The sequence below is a fragment of the Dipodomys merriami genome, unplaced genomic scaffold, assembly GCF_024711535.1.
Source record: "Dipodomys merriami isolate MVZ:Mamm:240054 unplaced genomic scaffold, mDipMer1.0.p SCAF_4, whole genome shotgun sequence".
Taxonomy (NCBI): Eukaryota; Metazoa; Chordata; class Mammalia; order Rodentia; family Heteromyidae; genus Dipodomys; species Dipodomys merriami.
In genome coordinates, this window is record NW_027205603.1 from 68987141 (window position 1) to 69014808 (window position 27668).

General features: G+C 40.5%; 1 protein-coding gene across 2 annotated transcripts in view; it reads left to right on the forward strand.

Annotated features, from left to right (window-relative positions):
• The first annotated feature begins 13330 nt into the window (after nucleotides 1–13330).
• The window catches only part of Oxr1 (oxidation resistance 1), a 362919-nt gene continuing 348581 nt past the window's right edge, over nucleotides 13331–27668 (forward strand). For both annotated transcript variants that reach the window (XM_069991250.1, XM_069991252.1), the window contains exon 1: nucleotides 13331–13455. The gene's annotated coding sequence lies outside the window, so the exon portion shown is untranslated. The remainder of the gene's footprint in view (nucleotides 13456–27668) is intronic.

Sequence of the window (27668 nt, forward strand, 5' to 3'; positions counted from 1 at the left end):
GTTGTACAGAGAGGTTACAGTTACATGAGTAAGGCAATGAGTACATTACTTGTCCATCATTGTTACTCCTTCCCTTCCTTCTTGTTGTACCACTATCTCTTCCCTCCCTCCCTCCCATATTCCTATCCCTCTCCCCTCCCCCACCTTACCACCCAAAGTTGTAAAGTTAGTTTCCAATATACTGTCCTGTTGCAATGGGTCATCCTGTGTCCTTGTTTCAGTGTTTTGTTATTCCCCTTCCCCTCCCCAGATTAGACATATGTAAATACAAGATGCAGGGTATCAAAATCGAGTACAGTGACAACAGGGGATATGTCATAAGGGAAACAACATACAAAGGAAACAACAACAACAACAAAAATAAAATCACATGGTACATTTAAAACAATAACAATAAAGACAGACCTCTTGTGTCCATATCTTGGGGTTCCTTTCACTTATCATGATTTTATATGGTCATTTGTACTTGGTTTTTGAACTTTTCAGCTCATCAGATAAGATTATCCTATATGTATACTAATTATTTCAAATAAGGGAAACCATGGGACCTAAATTTCTTTGGGACTGGGTAACTTCACTTAATATGATTTTTTCCAAGTCTTTCCATTTCCTAACAAATGGGGCAGTGTTGTTCTTTCTGATGAAAGCATAAAATTCATATATATATATATATATATATATATATATATCCCATTTTCTTGATCCACTCATCTACTGAAGGGTATCTGGGTTGGTTCCCTATCTTAGCTATGGTGAATAAACATAAACATAGTTATTCTGGTAGATTTAGTATAGCCTTGTTTGTTTGTGATCACTTGGGTAAATGCCCAGAAGTGGAATTGCTGGATCATAGGGGAGCTCTATGTGGAGTCTTTGAGGAACCTCCATACTACCTTCCAGAGTCGCTGAACAAGTTTACACTCCCACTAACAATATAGTAGCATTCCTTTTTGGCCACATCCCCTCCAGCATCTGTTATTAGATTTTTTTTAGCAAGTTTTTTATTGTGAAAATGCTGTACAGAGGGGTTACAATCATGTGAGCAAGGTAATGAGTACATTTCTTATCAAGCATTGTTGCCTCCTCCTTTGTTTTTCCTCTGTCATCCCTTCCCTCCCACCTCCACAACTACATTACCCCCCCCCCCCCCCCGCCACACCAGGCTCCCCTGCTCCTCTACCGGCCTAAATTGTAAAATTTGTTTTTTGACATAGTGTCTTGTACTTTGTTGCAATGGGTCCACCTGTATCCCTATTTAAACAATTTGTTTTATTTCCCTTCCGCTCCCCAAATTATACCAACATCAAATACAGTGAAAGCAGGGGTTAAACCGTGGGGGAGGGACATACAAAGCAACAAAAAAAATCATCTTATAAATATGTTAGAAACAATAGCAAAAAAGAAAAAAAAACACTGTAATAAGATGGAGCTCCTCATCTCAATTTGGACAGCAGATAAGAAAAAGGTACTCAGTAGGGATGCCACAACATGACAAAGTGAGAGTACTTCGGAAGACTAGCCAGCCCAACTCAGTAAGGAGGATGGGATGTCAGGGAAATGATGTCTAAAATGAATTGCGACACATGATGGGAAATGGGTTTGTGATATAAATTCCTGTTCCCTGAAATGTGACTTGTAGATGAGCCATCCCTGTTTTCCTGTGTAGAACTCTCTCTGTGGTAATAATGTAGCTATTTGAAAAATACAATCTTTTCATTATGATGTCTTTCCTGAGAAGCTTGGTAGAAAAATGCCATTTCATTTTTAGCGAAAAATATTCTTCAACTACTACTTGAATAATAATCATTATAGATATTTTCTCATTAATGACTCCTTTTAGAAAAATCTGACCTGAAATGATGTTTGAGTCATATTTCATTTTTGTTTATTCTTTGCTTTTGTTTAGTTGGCCTCCTGTCTTATTAAGTATGCATCATTGTGATACTGCATGAACTGTTTGCTCAATACTAAACAGTAAAAGCAAAAAAACAAATACACTAGAGATCATCATAATTGTCCTACGTGACCAGTACCTTCCTTTCATATCTCAAACCAAGTAATTATTCTGTCCTTTTTCAAAAATAGAAGTTTCTTTGAACACAAATCAGTGAGAACTGAAGAAACGTATAATGCTGATTACTTATTCCAATCCATATTTCTTCTTTCAAAGGATTTCACATAAAGCCTTATTCTAGAAGAATTCCAAACCTCTGAATTATAATATTTCTTGATAAAAACTTCACATCTGCCTATAGAAGATAGTCAGAAAACTTCCATCATTCTTTAATAGAAGGTATATAGTGAAGAACACATCTATACACTGAAAAATTAGAGCCGCCAAATTTGTGTTGGAAATATGGTAAAGAGCAAGTCAAATAAACATCTCTTCTATTATAGGGTGTACAATACAGTTAAGAAGAATAATATCAAGTAAATAAATGGGAAAGGAATAGATTTTCATTTTTATCTATATCCCTGGCATACCTGTCTTGTTATGAACTTATATACTATTTTCCCATTTCCAGTCCTGCTCATGATGTAACAATCAGTGTAATCATCTAGAATAAAACCTAGGGATTGTGGCTGGGAAAGTGGCTCAGTGGTAGAGCACTTGCCTTGCATGCCTGAGGCCCTGGGTTCGATTCCCCAGAACCACATAGCAAAAAGAAAAAAAGCCAAAGTGGCGCTGTGGCTCAAGTGGTAGAGCGCTAGCCTTGAGCTGAAGAGCTGAGGGACAACGCCCAGGCCCAGAGTTTAGGCCCCATGACCGGACCCAAAAAAATAAATAAAAATAAAAAATAAATAAAACCTAAGGATTGTGACATAATCAAACAGCCTATTGATTAGATATTGTTCAATAGTACATGCATGAGACTTGATCTTGATCCAAGAAAAGAAAATGAATTAAAGATGAAATCAAAGGCCTTTGGGACTTCATGTTTATGATCCAATGAAAAAACACATCTTGTAAATAAAGAGCTCTATATTGGACCTGTACTGTCAGGACTTGTACTGAGATGTTCCAGTAATGAGATCATCTTTTAAAAAATCAGTTATAATTGGAATCATCACCTAATTAAGTTTTCAAAAGTCCTCTGTGTTTGAGAAGGGTCTATAAAACTTGTGCATAAATCAGACAAGTGAGCTGAATGAGAGATGTGATTGAAGTCATGGCCTAATCTATTTTGAGTGTTTGGTGACACTTTTGTGTATGTGAGATTCCTTTAGAGATGTGATGTTGCTTTTGTATGCTATATTGTTAGTAAGGTTAAGATCTAGAGAGTTGGAGGGATTGAGGACTGGTCTAGGCCTACTATTTGCTCTTGGAATTTTTCTGTCTTGACACACTATTTATGATAATGCAAGGAAGCTTACACTGGTTGCTGCATATATCTAGTCTAACTTCATTGAAGGAGTGTAGAATTAAGCGCCAGTACGTACGTGCTTGATTTAGTTTTGGTAAACATTGACCTGAACCCCTTATGACAATGACTCACTTCACAGTTTCTGTTTGACCTGCCAGTCACCCCAGTGGCATTCTGGGTCAGAATCAGAGTGCACCAATCCACAGAGATTTCTAGGTATTGTCTTCTCTAAAAGATAGAGACATCCTGGTAACTAACCACAGGTCCTTTCAGAGATGAGATAAGAGAAAGAATTAAGTATACTTTTATAATTCAAGACTCATCTCTGGGCATACCAAGGCACTCCAAAGCTATCTTTGTGTATAGAGTAAGCACAGCTTTTCTGTGGTACACAGATTTTTTTTTTAATATGAACAACAGTATAGTCCTTTACTCTCTTTCAAGTATCTCTGTAGATCATCTCTTCTTGGTACAATTCAGTTCTATCACTCATTACAATAACCATATGAACTTGTCCCTAATGATCAAGTTGCTACTGTGACCACCATACCCTAAGAAGCCATCATCATCGACTGCTAGAACTCACTATTGTCATGATGGTAAAAGCCATTTTTCATTACTGATGCCCTACTTTCATCTGTTACTTCATCTGTTACTTTCATTTACCCACAGGTAAGATGATTTCAATTAACCAGGTTGCAAACTAACTCACTAATGGTATTGTGACTTCTAACATCTCAGTCTCTTTTAGCCCATTCAGGTCAGCTAACATATCTGAGATTCTCTTTTTCTTTTTCTTTTTTTTGTCAGTCGTGGGGCTTGAACTCTGGGCTTGGGCACTATTCCTCAGCTCTTCAGCGCAAGGTGAGTGCTCTACCACTTGAGCCACAGCACCACTTCTGGTTTTCTAGTGGTTTATTGGAGACAAGAGTCTCACGGACTTTCCTTGCCCGGGCTGGCTTTGAACTGTGATCTCATATCTCAGCCTCTTGAGTAGCTAGGATTACAGGAGTGAACCACTGGTGCCTAGTGAGATTCTCTTTCTTAATGGCCCAATAACACCTCTGTCACCAAATAAACAATAGTTAAGCTGAAGATGGGGAAAAAAAGCACTCAATATGGAGAAGAAATTATTTGTAGAATTAATGTTCACAAACACTATTAGAGCAAATAAAGAGGCCTCCAAGAATAATTTTCAAAACATTTTTAAACCAATGGCCTACCAAAAGAATGATGACTTCTGCTATTAGGTTTCACATAAGCTTTGTGCTAACTTCTAGTAAAGAATCAATATCATCACTCTAGCTGGGGTTAGGATAGTGTCAGAACACAGTCTAAGGCGTGATCTGAGGATTTGGAAGACATAGAACTAATACATTCACAACTGCTCTACTAACAAGGATCAATCAAGTTCATTGTGTTTTCTCAACACATACTCAATTCCAATTTCATGACTCAAATAGTTGCTTCTCATTATCAGAATGATTAGACCTAGGGTTCTAGGTATAAGGGCCTTTAGGACAGGTGACTTTTTTTTTGTTGTTGTTGGTCGTGGGGCTTGAACTCTGGGCATGGGCGCTGTCCCTCAGCTCTTCAGCTCAAGGCGAGTGCTCTACCACTTGAGCTACAGCGCCACTTCCAGTTTTCTGGTGGTTTATTGGAGATAGGAGTCTCAGTCTCTCCTGCCCGGGCTGGCTTTGAACCGAGATCCTCAGATCTCAACCTCCTGAGTAGCTAGGATTACAGGCATGAGCCACCAGCGCCCGGCTACAGGTGACTTTTTAATCCGTTAATTTCTGGCTCACATAAAGTATCTGGGAAGAAATCTGAATACATGCTCAGCTGATGGGTATACACTATTAATCTAGAACAGTGTTTATTTGAATAAAATAACAGTGTAGTGCCTGGAATAAAGCAAGTGCTGCATAAAGGACTGGATTTGTTTCTCTGCTATCTGTGTATACACCGTTCCCATAGACTATTTTTGTCCATCCAGAATAAATCCTGGTTAAGTGCTCTCCAAACTACTTCACTTCTTAAATTCTTACTTCATTTGCAATAACACTATAAAATGTCTTTTACATGCTGAACCACCAGATCTATAAAGGCAGGAACAAAGTCTATCTTTTAAAAAAATCCAATATCACAAAGATTCTTGCCTAATAACAGGGGCACCATAAAAATGCCTGAATTAAAAAATGAAACTGACAGTCTCTGCCTCATTCTTTTATTTTTTCCTGATGTTTTTATTGGCTTTTAGAGGAATGAAACATAAATATCCATGCTTATTTAAACCAGTGAGGTAAATGGCTAAGAAAGGTTGTACAGGCATAATATGTAATGCATATCCTATGAAGCTAAGAAAATTGGAGGGAGGGGTTGGCTTGGGAGGAGTGGGGAGAATAATGAAAGGGTGATATTGCTCAAGAAGCATTGAACTCATAAACTGATGTGTTGAATTGCAATGCTTTTGTACAACTACTTGAAGATAACAAAAAGATAATTTAAAAAGATTTAAAAAGGCTCTTTAAAAATCTATCTTGCATCATTTTATCTATTTAAATCATATCAGAGTGACATCTCTAAAACTGACTGCCACAATTTATATTGTATATAATATTGAACTCACATCTAAAATAGTCTATACCTGGGTTCTTGATTATTCTAACTACAGAAAACTACCTACTTTAGCATTTCTATGTGCGTAGATAACTTCATCAGGACAGTAAAGTCTCTGGTCTTTGTGTGTGTATGTAGGTGTGTGTGTGTGGACATGCGCGTGAGCATGTGTGCTAGTCCTAGGGCTTGAAATCAGGGCTTGAGTCTCTGAGTCTTTTGTCCTCTACCATTTGAGCTACAACTCCACTACTTTTCTTTGCTTGCTAGTTAACTGGAGATAATTATCTCTCAGACTTTCTTGTCTGGGCTTCCTTTGAATTGCTATCCTCAGATCCCAGCCTGCTGAGTAGCTAGGCTTACAAGCGTGAGCCACTGTCATCCAAGAAAATTTGTTATGATTTTAATTCTGATTTTGTTTCCGTAGTATGGGCTGACATGATTAGTGCTGAATTTAGTATGTTAGTGTAGTCAGTATTAAAGGAAGTCTGAGTAAAATGACAGTCAAAACACTTGCTTTGTCTTTGGATTCTGGAAAACAGGTTGAGTTGTTGATAGTTTGGATTAGAATTCTGGGTTTCGCTATTCACAATTTTCATATACAAATTGCCATATTCTACCAAATCTAAAACATTCTTGACAACTTACAAAACAAAATAGAAGCATAATCACCTTTCACAAAGATTAAAATGTAGACAGTTTAATCACCAAATCGTTCAACTGCAGTTCTCATTCCTTGGCCTTTGGCTTTTCCATCTGGGTTTTTCACCAACTAGAGTCCTGTTGGCTTCCCAGGTATCTTCTTGCACTTTCTCTTGTTGCACTTGTCCCTTGTTGCCTGAGAATGGCTAGAATATTAAGTGGGGACTTCAGAGGCCAATTTTGCTGCTAAATGGCTCAACCTCTTGCTCAGAGGCGATGAATCCTGGAGAGACAGCTATACCTATCTTATTGGGTCATATTTTTCCTCTAGGATTTCCATTTAGTTTTTAAAAGATAGTTTAAAAAATAAAATAGTTTTGCACTTACATAAAATATGTAAAGTTAGAACAGATGCAGGCTAGCACCAGCCAGTTCAGGTAATCTGCCAACATTGCTGCTATTTTGCTTTTTCCATACTCTATTTCATGAGAGTAAGCCACTACTTTGGGATCATTTGGACTGAAACAAATGGAGTAAATTCAGTTCTTCATTGATGGAGGCATCATTAGAGGACAATGCAGGCTGTGAAGGAAGCCTGTTTACAAGGCACAACAGGAAAATGAACAAAGTGCTGATGAGAAATGGATAGAATCACCTCAGTATTTCCGTTTTCTGGTGCTCAAAAACAAACAAAACAGACAAAAAAGAAAAAAGCCTTCTGGAAGTTGCATTTAATTTTGTCAGATAACCAAAGCACTCTTTTCCTCTAATTCAATGTCAGCTAGATGTCTATACATAAAACCAAAACTATGACTAACAGTGGCTCATTGGATTATTGTGACAATTTCATAAAAACTAGCAAAAGGAAATATCAACCAAATAGTGAAACACATAAAGGAAGTCATAAGTAATGTGTATTTATTATTATCATTAATGTTAATTTGTGTAGACTTGAATTTGAATCCACTATATCTAAAAGTATTGCAGAAATAAATTAATGGGGATGAATTTCTTTCTGGACAATACTTCAGAATATCACTGTAGCACTAGATTCAAAGAAGGAAAGAGTTGTATCTTTATAAGTATCTTGCTACTTGCTCAGTACCTAAGTCATGTTTGTCTTGGATTTAGAGGCTTGAAAAGAACAGCCTGATATTTGAAGTACATAACTATGTATATTCTTCTTCCCTGAGGAAAGTGCCATCAGAGCTCAGTCTTCTAGTCAAAAAGCATCTCTGATTCACAAATACTGTGAGCATCCTTAATTTCTCATGACTATTACCTGGAGCAGTTCAGCCTTACAGTGTAGTGGGGTAGGGATGAACATTTATAACCTTAGTACATGTCATAATCATGAGTTGATATATTATGACATTTATCTGTAGTCAAAAATGAAAAGAATTTTGGCATAAGTGACTTCGAATCACTCCTATTCATATTTTAATTTTTCCCAATGAAGAAGCAGCAAGAAGATAAATTTTTAGTACATCTTTAATAAAGCTGTGTTGATATTTCCTTTTCTCCCAAGGAATTCATTATGAACCGTTTCACTGGTTCAACTTAATTCTGATTCTTTTTTTTTTTTTTAAGTTGAGCAATGATGTATTTTAGTAAAACAGGATAAAATAGGGAGAAACAGGAAAGGGAAGACAAAAAATCATGGAAGTAGTGAAAGACTCAAAATGGCTGTTCTTCCCTACTGCATTGTTGGTGGGAATGTAAACTTGTTCAACTACTTTGGGAAGCAGTATGGAGGTTCCTCAAAAGACTCCACATAGAGCGCCCCCATGACCCAGCACTTTTGGGCATTTACACAAAGGATCACAAACAAGGCCATACTAAGGCTACCAGCACAACTATGTTTATCGCAGCATTACTTACCATAGCTAAGATATGGAACCAACCCAGATGCCCCTCAATAGATGAATGGATCAAGAAAATGTGACACACACACACACACACACACACACACACACACACACACACACACACACACACACACACACACACACACACACACACACACACACACACACACACACACACACACACACACACCCCAAATGGAATTCTATGCCTCCATCAGAAAGAATGACATTGCCCCATTTGTTAGGAAATGGAAAGACTTGGAAAAAATTATATTAAGTGAAGTAAGCCAGGCCCAAAGAAACATAGGTCCTATGGTTTCCCTTATTTGCAATAACTAGTACATGTCTAAGACAAGCAGAAAAGGTAAAATAACATGTACATATGACCATATAAGATGATGTTAAGTGAAATGAACCCCAAGATAGGGAAACATATTTTTTTCTTTCTTGCTATTGTTTCTAATGTATTTATAATGTACTTTGTGATTTTTTTTTGTTTCTTTGTATGTTCCTCGCCCACGGTATAACCGCAGTTTTCACTGTATTTGATGTCAGTGCCCTGCATCTTCTATATATACTTCTCTAATTTGGGGAGGGGAAGGGAAAAAACAAAATGCTTAAATAGGGACAGGTTGACCCATTGTAACAATGAGATGTACAGGATACTATGCTGAAAATGAACTTTACAAATAAGGCTGGGGGGGGGGCAGTAGTAGTGGGGGGGGAGGGAAGGGATGGTAGGGGAAAAACAAAGGAGGAGGCAACAATGCTTGATAGGAAATGTACTCATTATCTTGCTCCTGTAACTGTAACCTCTCTGTACACCATTTTTACAATAAAAAAGTACAAAAATTTTACAGTTACAGAAAAACCTTTTTTTGTTTCTTTTGTATGTTCTTCCCCCACAGTATATAATCCCTGATTCTGGTGTTCTGCATCTTGTATATACATTTTTTGCAATTGGGGAGGGGAAGGAGTATAGCGGAATGCAGGTTGACCCATTATGATGATGAGATGTACAGGACACTATGTTTAAAACGAACTTTACAATGTTGGGGTGGTGGGCATGGGAGGAATTGGGGAGGTGGGGAGGGAAGGGATGGTAGGGGAAAAACAAAAGAGGAGGCAACAATGCTCAATAGGAAATGTACTTATTACCCTACTCATGTAACCGTAACCCCTCTGTACTGTACAATATTTTTACAATAAAAATATGTATTAAAAAAGAAAAAATTATAATTACAGAAAAAATGGCGCTCTTTTCAGGGGTCTTTGTACTTTCCATGCATGGTCATGTCATTTTGCTAAGTTTCCAAGCATTGAAACAATGTGTTTAGGGTGTGACTATCACCCAAAACATAGCTGAAATGAGTCTTATTATTATGTTAAAAAATGGACTGCAAAAATAGTATAAAAAGTACAATATTAAGACAACCCAGTGTACAAGTACCTAAAGCTACCTGTACTTATGTAATAAGCAGAATATTTTCAGTGGCAATATTTTCAGCAGAAAATATTCAGCAGCATATTTTCACTATCTGGAAGGATAAGACATACTGTGGCACAGGCTCTACTTAAGGAATTCTGAATTAGTTAATTTTGATAGCAAAAAGTAAAGGAGGGAAGAAGATCTGCCCACGTTTACCATTTCACACACTGGTGAAACAGGCTACATCTATCACATACCAGCCAATCCCTATCCCGCTTCCCCTTTCCTCGGAAAGCAAGTGACTTAATGCTTTCCCAAGGCATTCTCATGTCTTAGATCTATAGAGCAAGCATCAGTTGAGTACCAAAGATCAAAATGTGCACAAATCAAGTCTGGCCATTGTCCCAATCCTCCAATAATTTGCAGTTCAGCAGAAGAGCAAAAGGAATAATGTGGATAGTTAAAACAAAGGAAGAGTGGAAAAGAGACAGACAATTGCAGAAGAAATAAATAAAAAGAACCAGGAGACACAGAAGGAATAATAAGGGGGGGGGGTTGGATTTCTAGACTACAATGTACAGAGTGACAAGGAGGACTTAATGGTTTTGATTCAATGCTTTTTGGTTTTCAAACAGAGTCTAGGTATTTATTCCAGGCCAACCCATAACTCTTATTCTCCCACCTTAGCCTCTTAATTGAGAGTGTGAATTTGTATGGATGCATTATTATCTTTTAATGTAACTACAAAATGCAGCTTAAATGAGCTATGCATTGCATTAGTTTATTTGGAAACAAATGTTAAAGATATTAATAAGAGTTATATGGAACTCAAGAATAAGTGAAAAAGCCTATTTAAGTTATTCTAGCAGAGATCTAGAAGTAATAGCACAGTAGCTATAGGAACAGTAGTGGTTTCTCCATCTGTTGTGGTTTGGAAGCCAGAGAGGGGAGAAAAGTCTACTTTTCATGATCAGATAGCTTACATAATGATCAAGTATGTTGAACCAAAACAGAAGGAATAGGCTTTAATAATATGGAAAATATCCTATTCCTGTAGAGACAGCTTGTGGACGAGAGTGAGCCCTCAGCTGTCTGGATAGCTCATTAGATGGCTTTAATGAATGGTGCCACCTTGGAAGTAGCCTGGGTCCTGAAATAAAGATGAAAAGGCCTTAAAAAAAAACTTAAAAAAAAGAACTAATGGTTACCTTTAGGCAGTCAAATCAAAGCACCTGTGCCTAAAAGGAGATAGGACAAAAGTCTCTTCAAAGCATTTTTTTTTCTTTTGCTCATTGCCTGAATGACTCAAACTAACAGATATTCCAGCAGGTTCACTGTCCTTCTTTGTCTGTTGGGAAACAGGACATCTTATTATTTCTAGCTTGCAAGCATCTTCTAACCCTTCCACTGATGGGATTCTTTCCATTGGAGAATATTTCTTTCCCAGGGGAAATAGCATATAATGTTGTTTGTGTGAGTCTGGCAGCCAACCAGAGTACTTCCTTAAAAACCGATCTGCTCACCGAAGTACGAAGTTTGATTTTTTTTTTTAACAAAGACACCAAGATTACAAGCTTTGTCATCTGTATACGGTGGAAACTTATAATAATAATAATCTAATAATCTAAGGCTAACACAGAAAGCAATGCTGAGAGCAAGTGAGAAACAGAAGTATGGTCTTCTAGACATTAAGTCAGTTGCTGTTGAGTTTTCTGTCATTTGCACTGAGAATCACACATTTCTGCAAGAAATCAAAAGGTCTTTAAAAGTGTGCATGAGTATACATGATGTACATGCATGCATTGGCCTCCAAATGTTCACAGGATATTAGTACCACCCTAAGATTAATTACTGGGATAGTTGGAAGCATGGCTCAAGCTGTAGAGCACCTACCAGTATCTGATTATCTCTTTTGGGGCTGGGCATGGCTCCCAAATTATAAGTGGGGATGCAAAGAACCAAGTTAGGAGGGAAAAAAATGCATTACTCATCAACACACATTGATGCAGCTCTGTGAAGGCTCGATGAGTTTTGTATTAGCAAAACTTCACTTATACTCAATAAGGCATTGGAATGTATCTTTAACCAGTCAGGACTATGAGATATTTATGAACACATTCCTAGTCAATGTTTGCGCTCAGAAGATTTTCAGGGCATTATTTCTGAATAAACAACATTGCAACCCAGTACTTACAACAAGACAAGCAAAATATAACCTCTGCCAGCCCAGCTCCCACAGGTATGCTACGCCAGGTTCCACAGGTTTGAGAGAGTAGCGTCTCCTGCCTTTGTCAAATATATGATTCTCTCATGCGGTGTTTGAGAGGGAATGAAAACAAAACAAAACACCAAGACTGGAATTTGGCCCAGAAGACATTTGCATCTATCACTTTAAAGGAAGGAATTAAATGCCCGTGATTAGCAGGATTTATAGTAGTAAAGATCAAGGTAGTGGAGATTAAGAGTAAGAAACAGTTCATTTGTCGGTTAGATGGTTCTGAGAAGTACATGAGCTGTGTGGTCCAGATGCTCAGGAAGCCTGAGTCAAACCCGACCCTCCTTCCTCAAGGTTATCAAAAAGCACAGGTTCCCGTGGAGGACCCGGGATCAACTAGCTGCGCTGCAGCCTAGTCACAATCCTTATAGTTGGTTTGGGGGTGCAGAATCCGGGCAAGGTCAGTTCCCGTCCAGGGAAAAGGAACAAGCAGTATCTCCAAGGTCAGGATGGATGTCAACGAATTATGTAAAATCCTGCGGAAGGAGAAGTCGCGGACGCACCGAGCACGCTGAACTGTAGAAGCCTCTCGTTTATTATTTTTTCCTTTCAAGAAAACCAAGCTTCCACGAAACTTTTCCCCCTGCCTTCTCTAAGTCTGTCTCCTAGCAAGCTTGATCATTTTAGACAACTTTCCTCCTTTTTTTGGAGAACCTGAATTTAGGGCGGCGGGGGCCCCACATCCTAGAAGCTAAAAGCATCGGGGCGGGGAGGGGGGGGGCGATTTGGTTCTGACGAACTGGACAGGCGCTGGGGAGGCGCCGGCTGCAGCCCCCGGGGCGGCGGTGAACGCCGGAGCCCGAGGCCCGGGCGGCGGGTTCGGGCGCCGCGGAGGGGTGCGCGGGGCGCGGGATGGCTTCCTTCCGCAGGAGCTATTTTTAGCAGTGCGTCCCCCCTCCCCCTCCAACACTGCCCCCTCGCTTTTCCCAGGCCGTCGGCGTGGTAGCCTCCAGCTCGCGGCCGCCCCTCCGCGGCTCCTTTCCGCCTCCCCCGCCGCTGTGGACTCTTTGGTAGCTTCCACGCGGGCCGATCCGGAAACTGAGCATGTCTGCCAGCGCTCGGCGGCCCCCAGCGGCGGCGGCGGCGGCGGCGGGGGCAGAGCCGGGGCTGCGTCAGGCTGAACCCATTCCACGCGCGCGCGGCCGCAGGAGCGCAGTGCCAGCGCCGCGCCGCCCGGCCCCGCCGAGAGGGGCGCACTCGCCGCCGCGGGGCCCGCCGCCGCCGCTCACCTCACCGCAGCCCCCTCCCGGCGACCCGCAAGTAAGTTTGCGAGGTGACTGAGTGAGTGGTGGGAAGGAAGACGGACAGGGGCGGCCCGGGGGGCGCGCGCGGGAGTTCGGGTTGGCGAGCGGGAAACGCGCCCGCCGACCCGGAGAGCCGGCCGGCTTCGGTCCTCCGTGCCGAGCGCCTCTCCCCACCCCTGGGCCACTTTTGGAAGCTGTTTGGTTACCGGGATGGTCCTGCGAGGGCGACGTGCCGAGCGGGAGGACAGGACTGGCGGCAGAGGGTGTGTGTGTGTGTGTGTGTGTGTGTGTGTGTGTGTGTGTGTGTGTGTGTGTGTGTGTGTGTGTGTGGAGCGGGGGGGGGGTGATGGGAAAGTGGGGGGCCAGCTTGGGAAGAAGGGAGGATCGCTGGTGCCGGAGGGGACCGGGGAGGCCAGGAGCCGGCTGGGCTCGGGCGGGAGAGCCCGGCTTGGGTCCAGCTGCCTTGGGAAAGTGGAGGCGTCTCCCCGGGGTGCGGGGCGGGGGGCAGGCTGGCTTCGGGCAGATTGAGTGTGTTCTGGATCCGGGGTGGCGGGAGAGGATAGGTAGATGGCAAGTGGGGCCGCAGGCGGAAGGGGCCGCGTGCGGGCTCCGGAGGGGCGGGTGAACTCGGGTAAATTGAGGAATCCATCCGGATCAGGTAAAGAAAGAACAGACTCGAATCCATCCTCTGACGGGAACGCGCGAGGCCACAGGTTGAGAACCGGCCGGATGCAGAAAGTGGCCTGGAAAGGCGGGTTGGGACCTTGGTTGCGGATTTGGGGTGTCGGGGTGGAGGAGAGCGGCGTGCGGGGATCCAGCCGAGGATCAGGATAGCTGGAAGCTGGGGGGGGGGCGCCCAGAGGCACAGGAAAGGGTCGGAGGGTTCCCTACCCTCCCCCCCCGCTTGCGCTTGAATAGCGATTTTGTGGCCGTTCCCCGAGGTCCACTGGCCCCTCCTTCCTCTCCTACCTGTTTCGGCCGCCCCGCTGGCAGGTTGGAGGGGAGCTGGTAGATTTGGGCACCGAGGGGAGCTGCCGGGGCTGGAGTGGATCCCAGCAACTTTCGTGCGGTGGGGATCGGAATGTGTGGTGGTTGTTGGTGGTGGTGGTGGAGAGGTGCAGCGCTGCGGGTTCGAAGCCAGGGGATCTGTGATCTAGCTCCGGAGGTTGAGGGGTTTTGGAAATGGGGAAGTCAGGCAGAAAAGTCCGCAGCGTGCAACTCGGGGCGGGGAGTGTGTGTGTGTGCGCGTGTGTGTGTGCGCGCGTGTGTGCGTGCCTGTGTGTGCGCGCGGGTTTGCGCGTGCTGCCCACCCGGCGTGTGTTGCGGCAGTCTGTCTCCATGACAAGGAGACCTCAGACCTCTCGGGCGGTACCGGGGGAGGGGGCGATCCAGGCGGGGGGGGGGGTAAGGAAAACGTGCTTCCCTGTGTGTGCCTCTCCTGCCTCCCTTTGCCCAAACGGTTTCCCGGGTCGCCTTTGATTCCAAACCCCACGCCGGGTCGTCTCTGATTCGGCACGCCCCCACCCCACCCCCGAGGGTGCGGCTGGGCTGGGCTGCGCCCTCCGCTGCGTCTGGGAGGGAATCCTTGAAGTCCCCGCGGGCAAAGGGGCTCCCGGAAACCCACCGGTCTTTCCCAGAAGCTTCCCCTGCTAGGGTCCGTGCTTCACTCTGCTGCCCCTGCAGGTGACTTGGGACATCGTCCGAGGGCTGGGCAAGCAGGTAGCTCCCACTGCACCGACAGAGGGGTGGGGACACCCGGCGCGAAGCAGCACGTATGGGGGCCAGCCGCTTCCGACCCTGCCAGACATAAACATGCAGCTTCCAGAGGGAAAAGATCAGGGTAGTAGAATAAGAGAGTCCAGACATTTTTTTTCCCTGCAAGAAATGCCACTTGAACCAGCGACGATTTCACCCATTCCACAACCCGAAAGCTTGTCAGCAAGCTGAAATGGAAGGAGGCTTGTCCTCCACCCCTGTAGTTTCTGACTCCAACCAGCTTGCTATACGTTGTCATCTGAGCACAGTTTACATGGGGATTTGCCGGGTGCAGGGGAGGAACGTGTAGTGTAGGTGGTGCCGGAAACGTGTCTCCTGTGTGGATTCAGCTGCTGGAGAGAGCTGGTCTCTGAGGTCGTGTGTATGCAGTCATCAGAAATGTTTTGGGCAGTGAATAGCCAGGGAAGATTCAGATGAAGGGGAGTGAGGACTCTGGGCAAGAGGGCCGAGGTCAGGAATTGTCTTGCGCACTGATGACTGACCCACGGAGGGACATTACAAAAAAGACAGCATGCCATGCCAGGGCATGGCTTCCTGTTCATGAGACAGCGCTGGCCCTGTATCTGGATCACTGGAAAGCTACCTTATGAAAAAATATCCGTTCTGCACATCTGTAAGGTGAAACATTGAATAAAGACTTTTGCTAGCAGGAAGCTGGTAGCTCTTGCCCATAATCCCAGCTGCTCAAGAGGCTGAGATCTGAGGATCATGATTCAAAGCCATCCCTGGCAGGAAAACCTGTGGGACTCTTATCTCCAATTAAGCATCCAGAAAGCTGGATGTGGGGTTGTGGCTTAAGTGAGAGAGCACTAATCTTTAGCAACAAAGCTCAGGACTGGCACCAAAAGAACCCCCCCCCACACACACACACTTTTGCTGCCACTATTTGCTTCTGTTACTATGAATTTTCATTGTTATTCTTTTCTTGTGAAAGTAAAATAAATGATCATTTTAACCATGAATTCCCTTTTATCCAAAATGCTGTTCAAATAAAATGTAACCTTGTGTGTTTGCTGTATTGCTTTGGTCCCAGATCAAGTAGGACCCGAGAGCTGAGCACTTTGACTAGGGAGTAGATAAAGGCACAGATGAGGGAGTGCACTGATGTGAGCTTGAGTGTGTGGAAGTGAAGGTATCACTGACACAAGGCTACATTTAATGTGAAATGAGGAAAAGCCTGCACTTCTAACCTACTGTATTTGAAATACAAAGGATTGTTCCCTTGGGCTAGTTCCTGCTTCTTAAGTAGAACTCCAACTTGATAATTTTCCCTGAGGCTTGTTCCCCTTCCCTAAATTTAGGTAAGCTCTAAAGATAGAGGATAAAGAAATCTTTTCAGCCCTCAGGAAAAGGCCTGAAGGACACACACACACACACACACACACACACACACACACACACACACACACACGAGTACAGCTCTATAAGGCAGATTAAGAGAAATACCAGTCAAAGTGGAAGAGAGAAATCCCTTCCCAATCTCACACACACACACACACACACACACACACACACACACACACACACACACACACACACGAGTACAGCTCTATAAGGCAGATTAAGAGAAATACCAGTCAAAGTGGAAGAGAGAAATCCCTTCCCAATCTCTTACTTCCAGGGATTAGAACAGATGGTTAGAACAGTGGTCAACAGCTGGAGTTAATTTCCCCTCCAATCCCATGGAACTGTAGGGATATCTAGAGATTCTATTGGTTGTCATAGCTTTGGGAGAAGAATGTTACTGGTATCTTATGGACTAGGGTAAGAGGCACTATAATGGCTAGGGGTTCTAATGCTTTTCAACCTGGACTGACCCTACAAATATCCAGCCCAAATATCAATATCACTGATACGAAGAAGCCATGGATTTCAACAGGTTTAAACTTAGAAATACCTCTTTGAGGAAGGATATTTTTTAACATTCCTATTAGAAGTCCATGTTGATATTGAACTGTAATTTCAGAGACTTTCTTTGCAAAATGGCCCTGTGTTCATCAGCACTTGTTTTAAGGAAATTAAGGATAATTCCTCTCAGTATGTTGGGAATTTTTAAAGGGAAGATTACACGCATGTATATTTATAAACTGAGCAAACTTTTTATATAAAGGAGTTAATACTACTCTGCTGAAGTATTTTTCATTGAATCTGTTCATCACTACATTTGAAAAGATGACATGTTAATTCCAAAAATTAATTGAACATTAATGGGCATGTTCTTCATTTAGATATATTTTGAGCAGAATCAGAGAAAAACGTTAAGTGAAGTGGCAGGAAATATTCTAGAATGGAAACCTTAATATTTAAATATCTACTCAGAGAGGTAAGGAAGGCTCCTGTATAATTTTCCTGTATTTAGTTTCCATATTAAATCAACAGCATGACATGAGCTTAGAAACAAGCCTTTCTTGTCCCTAGCACAATACATTGCCTAGCAAGGAGAAACAATGGCTAATATCCATGAATGTAATAAGATCTAGGAACTGTTCTAATATTGCCTGAGTGCAAGAACTCAGCATTGTCTAGGGTAGAGCTTTGTCATCGCACACTAAGGCTTAGACAACGTAAGGGATTTACTCAGGGTTTTTACCCACATTCCACTTTTGTTTATTGTATGTTGGTTCCTTTCATTTTGAAGGCATCATCATTAGGACTGCTTACTTCCTTTCTTACTCTAATGACCATACCCTGCACTTTTGCCCATTAATGTTCCAGAGGGATTCTGCTGAGCACAGATTTGCACTCCTGCTCCTTCCCTGGGGCACACAGCCACCCTTCCCTTTCTCCTGTGTGTATGAACACCAACTGCACTTTTCTGCTTCCTGATAGAGCACAAGTTTGAGTCCCTCTGGAAAAAGATAATAAATAGGGAGATACATTGTTTCCTATGAAGCAATTACTCCCCCCCCCACCTTCCACACACCCATGGCTTTATGGAATTATTTTCTTCAATTGAGTAATGTTAGTGTTAGAAAAACTACCTGTCATTCCCAAGGGAATAGTTGAAAGCTGAGGAAAATAGGACTTCATTGTGAGCAACCCTGCTGTTGATAGAGGAAAATTATCATTGTATTACAGGAAAGCTCAAGAAATATGATTTAAGTCAATAATAATTGTATTTAGAAATTCAGTAAGCATTTCTAAGCTCAACAATAGTAGGTTCTGGTCTAGGCACTGGGGACTTTTGCATTTCCAGTGTTCAGATTCCTTGTGTACTGAATCAGTTTGCAGAACTCCTTTCTCAGTTAAGATATTTTATGTATGTCTCAAAACCTGTTTGTGGAAAGAGAAACATGATGGGTACTCATTGTCATTGACTGTTGAGCAGTTGAAGAAAATATACCCTGATGCTTGACAAGACTTCCAAACGGTTGTCGAAATGCAAAAACAAAAAAACACCCTAAGCCAAACAAAACAAAAAACACAGAAGAAATTATGAAGGGGAAACAGTTGCATGCTCTGTGTGTGTGTGTGTGTGTGTGTGTGTGTGTGAGAGAGAGAGAGAGAGAGAGAGAGAGAGAGAGAGAGAGAGAGAGAGAGAGAGAGAGAGAGAGAGAGAGAGAATTTGAGGTGAGAGAGATCAGCTCTTATCTATCTTTTCCTTTCTTTCAGAAATGGTTATTGATTGTGTGTGACATCTGAGCAAGGCAAGGTGGTTTCTTTCTGCAGATACTTACTGAATGGATGTGTACCTTTTTACACGTGTAAAGCCATGGTGTGGTTATGGCTGGTATTTTTGGGTAGATAGAAACCGAATTTCAAGTCAGTCCTGTTTGGACTGATGTTTGAACACACAACTGTAAACACTGAGCATGTCATTTCTCTGATTTGAGAAGACTATTGTGATAATTGTAGAACCGAACTTTCCTTTTTATTCTGTTTTAGGTGCTAGTTAAAACCAATGCTTTTAACTTTCCCAGTATATAGGAAAATACTTGGGAGCAAGGAGATAGAATGGCAGCTCCTTTTGCAGACATGAACAAACTTGCTGCTCTGTCTATCCTGACAATTGTCTCAGTAGGAGGGTAGTATAAGAGATGGGAACTCTGCAAGGGTAACCTCTTTTTGAACAACAAAAAAACAAGACAAGAATGAGAACAACGAAGCAAGCAAGGTTTTGACATGTATGCTGGACAAAGGCAAAGAGAGTTTTTCATTTTAAATACTACTTTTGGACATCATTAAGACTGGCCAATAGCAATGCATGAATGCATGCAGCCTTGCTTGTGGAAGATTTTACTTGTCTTTATAAGTGCTTATTCATTGCAAGAAGCAAATGGCCTGGAACATCTGCCAAGGCTGTCAGCCTTCATTATAGGGTGTTATTCATTATATGATATTGGGATGCTGAGTCCTGGACTTAAGATGGCAGAGGTTTTTTTTTTTTTTTTTTTTTTTTTTTTTTTTTTTTCTGTGCTTCTAAAGAAGGTAGAGATGTGATGTTTATCATTGAAAGCATAGTTACAGCAGCTTGTATTGTGTAGGTATATGCATGTTGCTTGGCCTTGGCGTGGGACTCAACAATCTTAAGAAGCCTGGATCGCATAATCCTCAATTGTGAAGACTGATTTTGAGACTTTTTTTTTTTTTTTTTGGTCATGGGGCTTGAACTCTGGGCCTGGGTGCTATCCCTCAGCTCTTCAGCGCAAGGAGAGCACCCTGCCACTTGAGCCACAGAGCCAATTCCGGTTTTCTGGTGGTTAATTGGAGATAAGAGTCTCATGGACTTCCTGCCTGGGCTGGCTTTGAACCATGATCCTCAACTCTCAGCCTCCTACTCAGCTACTCAGCTAGCTATTATAAGCATGAGTCACCATTGCCTGGCTGACTTTGAGAACTTTGATTTGAAAAATAGAGTTCAGATCAGACAATAAAACAAGTCAACAAAACACCTAATCTATGTGGAAAAGACTAAGTGGTACACCAGCATACAAGCCTTTACAAGAATGCTTTTATAAAAAAGGGGTTTAGGCTGATCAGAAATTTTGCAGGTAATATGGCCTCCTGATTTGTTTTATGATTTTAGATCAATTTTATCTTCATGGAGCTTCAATATCCATCTTCAAACTAGAGACTTTTAAAAAAATATGCTTTTCCTTTGAAATTGGTTATAGTATTAAAGAAAGCATCCAGTAATTCATGGATGTGCTTCTATACCTTGGGGATTTTACTGTCTATTGGCACATCATAAGAGCTATTAGCAAACTAGGATGGCAGAGAGTTAAAAGATTGGATTACAGGGTTAGAGGTGCTTTTGGAGATAGCAGATGTCCTTTTCCAACAGATAACTTTTCATATCTTGCTCTGATCAAGTAGAGTCCATATCCCCACAGATCTCAGCAGCCAGACGTTTGGAAAATATTTTTAGGGAGGGGATTGTTGTTGGAAGAAGGAAATTTGGTTAGTAACCAGATAACCAGTGAGGACTCAACATAACACTTGCATTACTGTTTGTCCCCTTCCCTCCTAAATGTCATTTTATCTGGGTCATGGTTACTGACCATAGAATTGTTCCTGTACAATGATAAATATATGTTCCTAGTGATCTGGATTTTCAAGATAAATGAAATCATGACCCATTTGCTCTTTTCTTTTTGTATACAACAATGGACTGGATAAATATTAGAATTTTGCCTTGTTATCCATGAATATTCATTAAAAGAATGAATTGATACATCTTCTTGCATTGATACTGGATCATAAGATCAACATTTCTGAACAATGTTCAGTAGGAGCAATCATTATGTCAGCTATTATCTAATGTTTGTATCAGGTAATACCATGGGCCTCTCTGACCTGTATTGGCATACCAGGTTGGCAACAGTTAACAAAGTATTCCACAAAGATTAATTTGTTAGTTTTTCATGTATTAAAAAAGAAAATTCTATTCTCCCCAGTGGGACTGTTAACAAAATAAACTTCTTAAATGTACTCATTTTCTAAGATAAAATGTGGTCTTAGCAGTTTGAATTGATACATTAATGGGCTGAAGATTTTCTTCTCATTTAATTTTAACTGTGCATAGATGATTGTAATTGGATGTCACAAGTAATCTCACACTATCCCTGAGCCTCTTTGTGCTCAAGGTTAGCACTCTACTCCTTGATCCACAGAGCCACTTCAGCCTTTTTCTGAGTAGTTTATTGGAGGTAAGAGTCTCACGGATTTTTCTGCTCCAGCTGGCTTTGAACTGTGATTCTTAGATCTCAGCCTCCTGAGTAGCTAGGGTTGCAGGCATGAGCCACTGGCAGCTGGCTAAACTCACACATTTAATCAAAACAAAGGAAACATTCATAAGTGGCTTCTAGTAGAAAATACTTCTGTTTTCATTCATGCCAATATAATAAAATGCCTTCTTTTAAATATTTCAAAATGGGAATACCTAAATCACATATTTGCATTTTTAAGTTGCTTTCAGCTTAGTATAAAATGTGATCTACTTGTGAGTAGGCCAGTGTGGCAGTTGACTTTTCAGTGGGAAGTTTCCAGTGTAGAAGGAAAAGCATTTTAACAATAAATATAGGACTGACAAAAAGAACAGAAATTATCCGGCCTTTCATTGCTTGTTAAATAAATTTAGGATCTTGAATTCCTAAAGAATGACAAAGAAGTTAAAGCTGATCTTTTACTGAAGTATCTTCAGCAGTATTTTAAATGTTAAATCAGCTATCCTACTGATGAGTTTACAGCAGAGAAATCTTAAAACCCTATAGACCATTAAATCTAGTTTTTATAGGGCTGAAGGTATAGCTCAGTAGCATAGTACTTGTCTAATGTGCCAGGCCCTGGGTTTGTTCTCCAGGTATACAAACAAATAGCTTTTAGTTCTGTGAAATATGATATTAATAGCCAAGAGAAAAAAAAACACTCTGGTTAATTAAATTATTAGCTCAGAGCAATCTATAATAGATTCTTGTTGATTTTGAAAATTTGTGTGCTTCATTTCTAGAAAACTTTGATGAATAACTTAAAAGATTGATGGTTACCAGTATTATTTGGAAAAATGTACCAAGATAATCATTTTTAAAAAGCAAGTGATTTTGCTATGATTGAAAGTTTTCTGTTTTAGTATCAGGCACATATCACATTTGTCATTAAATGGTATGGGATAATTTTTCTTTCGTATTCCAGTTCATAAATTATTTTTACTTCCTTTAATGGGAGTGAGAATAAAAAGAGTTTTAGAAGCTTAGTAGGAAACTATGCATTAATTTCTTTTAAGTTTTCTGTTGGCTGCTTTTCCTTGGACCAAAGCACATAGATTTATAAGAATAATAGATCCATTCTTTGAGCTGTTGGCTCATGCCTGTAATTCTATCTGGTTCAAAGCTAGCCAGGAGGAAAACCCAGGAAACTCTTATCTCCAACTAAACAGCAAAAAGTATGAGGGGGAGCTAGGGCCCAAGAGGTAGATTGCCTTGAATGCAGAAGCTAAAAGACAGTACCCAAGCTCGGAGATTAAGCCCCGATATTGGCACACACAAAAATTAATAAATCAATCATAGGTAGTGCATATAGGCAAGCTTTGAGCTAATCATTTAAATCAGTTGTAGAAGGGAAAGATTGAAGCTGGAATTTCATCAGAATTTACTAATAATGATAAGTTTAAATAAGGTAAATATTTGAACAAAATTCAAAGTTCAGTATTGTGATTTATCATTTCCTTAACTGTATTACATAGAAATGGATCCTGCTCAGTTTAAGCAGAAGAAGAGAATGTATTGGCTGATTAAGAAGGAGTTCATGAAATTGAGCAAAAGACTGAAGAAAAATACCTTGAGAAGAACAATACCTTGCAGCAATGCAGGGATGGATCAGCTCTAACTGTGCTCCATCACTGTGGCTCCATTATCAAGAATCAGAAATCAGAGAAGAGAGGAAGATGAATAAAGAGAGCAGAAGCAAGAGGCAGAGGGAAGATGAGGGGAAGAGCTAGAGCTAGAGTGAAACAAGATGGATGGATGGCTAGCTAGCTAGCTAGATATTGGAGAAGAAAATAGAGCCTGTTGACTGATAGTTCTAAGGTTTCACCTATAATCAGAAAGATTATAGGTGATCCTTCTGATCACCTGCGATCAGAAGGCGAACAGATAATATTGGACAGGCAAATTAAGCTAATGTCTACTATGTAGATCGAATGTGTAGAAATTTGCTTCATGATGAATTATTCAAAAGCAAAAAGCAAATAATATTCCTCTCCCTTCCTGAAACCTCAATAAGCCTAACTATCTTCTCTAAAGGATAGGTATATGGAAGACAAAAATACCATATTTGTTTCCTAAGAATGCCATAGAATTATCACAGGCAAATTTCCCAGGAAAAGTTCTGGCTTCCCATTCCAGTTTCTACAATTGTGCAGATAAGTTCTTCCCTGGGAACAGTCACAAAATCCTGCCTATAACCTTACATTCTCACATGCAAGTGCTAAATCCCTTAGAGACAGACAGAAACCTTAGGGTCCAGGGTTCTGCACTGATTGAAAGGAAAGTCTGGAACAGTTTCACTTTGCATACCTTGTTAGTAGGGACAGGCAAAAAAACTGAAGACAGGCTCGCACAAGTCCTAGAATCGTGATGCCCAAGATGACGACGACTGGACCCAGAATATATCATTGTTTATAGCTGCAGTACTCACACCTATTTTCAATTAGAAATAACTCACCTGTACATCATTTGAGGAATGGATAAATACACTGTAATAGTCTACAGAGTAGAGTTTCACATGGCAGTGCCGAAAGAGTAAGGAATGTGTTGCTGGCCTCACTGAGGGGATCCAAAGAGCTATAACAGTTCCATGGAAAACCTGAACATTTGGGAAAACAGAAAGGTTCAGAAGTAGATCAAGATAGGTATGTGGACAACAGGAGTAGCCTAGAGGGATTACTTATAATGGTAATATATAAAGTCAGGATTTATCAGTCATAATTTTCTCAGCTAGGGAAAAAATTCTTATATACTAGCTTGGTACTTAAAATTTTTTGATACATAAAATATTACTCATTTATCATCTATTCTAGAAAATGCAAAGGCCTTTGTAAATACATGTGCAGTTTCTTTCTATTTTGAATATTGATAAGTTTACTATAGATTCTTCAATGTTAAGAGGTCTTTAAAATTTAACTTAGAGCTTTCTAAAACAGCAATTTGTAACTTAACAGCCAGCTGTTTCCAATTTTACTTTGTGAAAGAAAATCTTGCCTGTTTTGGAGTGACATCTTTGACATCTTTTTTTTTTAGCATCTGTTTTTGTAACTTCTCTCATCTACCTGAGTCTGATGTATAAAGTACCACAATTATCTAGGAATTTCCTATAGATTCGAAAATGCTGTCTCTTGGCCTTCTTGCTGGGCTCCAGGAATGCAAATCATAGTAGAATCTGCCAAATCAAAATATATTTTGGCAGAAATATATTTACTGGGAAATGGCAGTATTAGGCTGAATGGAGTTTTGTGGTGTTTTTTTTTTTTTTTTAAATTTTGGCACCCTTTGATCAGTTTCTCAAATGCATAGGATATCCTATGTATTTCAGTATGTACCAGGCATCCTAAAGATGTTGGTGATACAATAAAGCATAAAAAAAATGATCCCCACTCTTATAGAGATGGTGATTTTGTGTGTTGGGGGCAAAGTGTTAGTTATACTATTGGGTACATACTCTGCAGGCCAAGCAGGAAGGCTGTGTCACAGAAAGGAGGAGTGCCCAAAGATTCAGGCTGTTTGGGCTAAGGGTTGTAGTGGAGGGGTGTTTCAGGAAAAGGAAATAGATTGACATACGTCTGGAAAGGTGATCCAAATGACTGGGAAAATGGTAACAATGGAACCTACTTCTCCCCACTGAGGTGAAGGATTTTGGTTTTTGAACCAGGAAGTAGTCTAATTGATTCGCTTTTATTGACATACAAGTAATTATAGTTACTTTACTAGAGATTAGACAGCATTAAGAAAAAGCAGGATAACAACTTAAAAAAGGAAATCCCATCTTTGAGCACCACAGACATAACACACATATACAATAGATAGATGTTATTAAGATTATTCCTTCATTTACAGTTTGTAAACTTTTAAAGACACTGCTAGGATTACATGACTCGTTTATATGAGTTTCCAAGCCCAGGGAATTCTCAACCACTTGGATTTTACTATTTCTGTATATCTGAAAGCTGTTGACCTTAATTTTAGTCTTGCTAATTAAAAACATTCATATATTTTCTTGCTACATTGTTTGCTATAGTTTACTTGTATAATTAGACTTCATTATTAGAGATAGTATTATTGTAATCAAACAGAAATGATTTGCCCAAAGCCCTTTTTAGGGATGGTAACTTCAGATATATTTGAATTTAGACAAATTTAAATTCCCCACTTGATTAATATATAGAGAGTATTTTTATTATACTAAACCTGGATGTGTATTTAAGCCCCCTCAGCCAGTTCTCGGAGTTAAAAGTCTTAACACGTTTTTGATCATTTCGGTAAGAATGCAGTATTCATTTCATGTATATGTCTTTTGAAATAGCAACATTTTGTCTATAAAATAACCATCTCTGCCTAATTTTTCATATTACCTGCTAGTGGATCATAATTATGTACCAGCTGATTATTCTCATGCAAACTCAATTTTTATTTGTGGATCTTCTGGGGCATTGGACATTAACAGGTGTCTTACCCTACAAGGCTGCCAGCCTTGGGTCTGTGAGTCCCCATCTGTGCAATTTCTGAAACGATTTATATGAAGCCAGGACAGCTTGTTCTCATCATTTGTACCCAAGTACTTATTACCTAGTAAACAGAAGACATATGAGGCTGCTATTGATTTTGCACTGTGATGAGTTTTGAAAGGTCCTCCAGACAAGGATGTTCAGAGGAAGTGGCTAGAGCAGTTACAGGTTATAAGAGAGTCATTTTTCTGTGTGTTTGGCATCTTTATATATACGGTCAACAAAATCCTACCTTGTATTAAAGGGCATTCTCCACATCATCCATCATCCTTTTTTTTTTTTTTTTTTAATTTGCCTCTGTGAATATGTGTCTGTGTGTTCTGCCATATGTGGTAACTACTTTTTGGTCCTGTCACTCATGTTGGGCTGATCTCACATTAATCCTTTTCTACCTCTTTCCTAGGAGTGAGAATGATACCTAGCCAGCCAAAGTCCTCTCACTTCTGTACACCTGGCCCATCCACAGGTAGATATGTGACCTTGGTAAGGTGACAGGAACAATCCAACAACCCTTGGATCTTTGTAGACACTAAAAAGATGCTGTCTTTCTCATAAGCCTTATAAAACTGTTCTAGAGCAGAATGACCATCTCTCTCAACAAATGGAGGAGCCCTTGCTATTAAGCCAAACTGAATTGGAGTTTTGTTTCTTTTTAAGGAGAACAATTAAAACTTGAGAGCTGGCTGCCTATAAACAAACTGTTACCTGTACTGTGGAAGGAGCAGGAAAAGAGAGATATAAACATGTCATCTGGCGTAAGGATGAAAGATGAGGAAATATCTGTTACCCTCAGTCAGACTTTGTAAGGGACCAAAGGGCGTTGCTACTATCCACTTGCCATCTCCTTTATATACCCTTGGGTGCTTGAATACAATCCCTGCATATTCTAAGGTTGCAGAATCGTAGATTTTCTCATAAACAGACTGTGTGTTGCTATGTATTATAGAAACAAACATAAGTGGTAGCTGGCTGCATCCTAGTTACAGCCTTGCTATTTGCAATTCATGGATATGTTTATTTGTTATATATTTACATGAGATATTCTAGGGTCTCTTATCCTACAAATAAGATATTACAAGCTCAATAGTGATCTTGAACAGGAACAACAAGATTAGAGGGACAAGCAGTAAAATAATAAAAAAAGACAAAGTATCTTGTCAATCCTCCATTTCTAGTAATTCAGCAATAAAAGCCATTTATGTTCTCATTTGGAAGTTAAATAACAAGAAAATATGAGTCAGTCAATTTGGATTCACAATTCTGCCACAACTTCATTCCGTTTGGTATCCTAAGTTGCAGTTTCTTACGGACAATTCCTTTTAGAAAGGGAAGAACAGATACACAGCATGACAATAAAAACGAGTATTTCACGTACTCACTTTAGTGGGCCTAAAGTGAAAACCAAAGAGCCCTCCCACTCACGAATGATACATTCCCAAAAGACCTTCCAGTGGATTCCTGAAGCCCTAAGGAATTGTCACATGCACAGTGTTCTTTCATATATATGTATACTTGTGATAAAATTTAATTCATAATGTCAGAAAAGAGATCAATAAAAATGAAAAATAACAATTAAGGAAGTATGCTATAATAAGAGTTATGTGAATGTAGTCTGTCCTTCTGGAATTTTCTATGTAGTAATTTTGGACCTTTTTTTTTTTTTTTTTTTTTTACCATGACTGAAACCTCAGAAAGGAAAACTATGAATACAGATAGACTGTAATGAAATTTCTTGC